General features: G+C 43.0%; 1 pseudogene; it reads right to left on the bottom strand.

Moving 5' to 3' along the window:
- Window positions 1-208: 208 nt before the first annotated feature.
- LOC109565719 (serine/threonine-protein kinase 38-like) lies at window positions 209-1,654 on the bottom strand (annotated as a pseudogene).
- Window positions 1,655-2,062: the final 408 nt, after the last annotated feature.

Below are 2,062 nucleotides of genomic sequence, written 5' to 3'. Positions count from 1 at the left end.
AGGAAAATTTGAGGTTTTTTTAAAACACCAGATTGGCTCATGATGCTTCTAAAGAAGCAGGACAGCCTTTCGTGCCCAACATGGTAGAAACAGTTGTCTTTGTTCTACCAGTCATCAGCTGTGTTACGGAAGAGAATCCACTTACTATCACCATGTTCACCACGTTGGTGGGTTCCGTGAACCTCCTGGAAACTCTTTCCAAAAGAGTTTATGAGAAGAAAACCATGATGTTGTACAAAGAACTCGATTTAGGATCCCATTTCAAGGAAAACGATTTTGCTGCTTTCATGTAGGAAGGGATCACTCCCCCGTGCAGTCAGGCCCTTGAAGTGCTTGTAGGTGTAATTGATGAAGACCCAGTCTTTGTTCTCGTAGTCTGTCTCAGGGTGATTACTTGTTGCCACTGTTGGCTTAAGAATATCAGATTCTGGAAACTCATGAAAGTTTGAGGTATCATCAATGCTTTTGATTTCAATAGATATTGCAGCAGGTCTCTCTCTGATGTGTTCCCAGTCAACACCTTCAAAAAAAGAATTATTTTTTATTTCCTCAACTCCAGGGGCTCCAATTCTATGTTCCCATTCACAGCAGAATCTCAAAATTAGATCCTTGGCTTTCTCAGAAATAGGAACCTCTGGAGGAAAAGTCAAAGTTTCTTTCCAGTTCATCACCTTCTTGTATGTCTCTGGAGGGGTCTTAGAACAGAAAGGTGGGTAGCCAATGAGCATATCATACATGATCACCCCCAGCGACCACCAATCACAGAGCTTGTTGTACCCGGTCTGTGCCTACCCTGGAGAAGGCTAGCTAACGTCTATTTCTTTTCCAGGTTTCTGCTTTCCTTTTGGAATTCATGCTCTGAAAAGTGAAATCACTGGGGAGGCTGTGGTTCAGATTCCTATAAAATTCTGTCCTATGTGCTTTTTTCAGTCCTGTGTAAAGGCCAAAGTCAGAAAGCTTCACATGGCCCTTGCGGTCCAGGAGAAGGTTGTCTTGTTTGACGTCTCTGTGGATGAACCCAAGTTGGTGAATAGAGTCTAAGGCTAACACGGTTTCTGCTACGTAAAACTGAGTCTCTTCTTCTCTCAGCCTGTCTTTTTTTATCAACAGGGTCATCATGTCCCCTCCAGGCAGGAACTCCATGATTAGGTAGAGGTTTAGCTTATCCTGAAAACTATAGAACATTTTCACAACCCACAAACTGTCTGCCTCCACTAGAATGTCGCGCTCTGCACGATTGTGGCCAACCTGCTCTTTTTCAAGCATATGTGCTTTATGAAGTATTTTCATTGCATACACATGCCCGGTATCTTTCTTCTGAACAAGCCACACCTCACCAAAGGCTCCTCTGCCTATTACTTTTAAGGACTCAAAATCTTCCAGTCCAAGTCTTGCTCTCTTCAAAGTAAGAAACTCTGTTTCCTTCCGAGCATGTGCTGATCTCCGGAGTCGTTTCTCTTCAGCCTTGAGGCCTTCTTCTTCCATCACTTTTTCTAACTTCTTTTGTCTCATTTCTCATTCTTCATGTTGAGCAATAAGGTTGCTATAAAAATTCTCCAGTGTCACTTTGATCATTGTCACCCTTTCCTTTGTGTGACTACTCATGGACAAGCAAGGTGTTGAGCCTGTCATTGCCATGGCCAGCATCAAGGTCCTTTCCAATGACTCGGCTCTTCACACCAGGTGGCCAAGTTATTGGAGCGTCAGCATCAGTCCTTCCAATGAAATTCAGGGTTCATTTCCTTTAGGATGGACTGGTTGGATCTCCTTGAAGTCCAAGGGACTCTCAAGAGTCTTCTCCAACACCACAGTTCAAAAGCATCAATTCTTCAGTGCTCAGCTTTCTTTAAGTTCAATTCTCACCTCCACACATAACTACTGGAAAAACCATAGCCCTGACTACAGGGACCTTTGTTGGCAAAGTAATGTCTCTGCTTTTTAATATGCTGTCTAGGTTAGTCATAACTTTCCTTCCAAGGAGCAAGTATCTTTTAATATGGTGGCTACAATCACCATCTGCAGTGATTTTGGAGCCCAAAAAAATAAAGTCTGTCACTGTTTC

The sequence above is a fragment of the Bos indicus genome, chromosome 11, assembly GCF_029378745.1.
Source record: "Bos indicus isolate NIAB-ARS_2022 breed Sahiwal x Tharparkar chromosome 11, NIAB-ARS_B.indTharparkar_mat_pri_1.0, whole genome shotgun sequence".
In the NCBI taxonomy this organism is placed as follows: domain Eukaryota; kingdom Metazoa; phylum Chordata; class Mammalia; order Artiodactyla; family Bovidae; genus Bos; species Bos indicus.
This window is presented reverse-complemented; position numbering and strand designations above follow the sequence as displayed.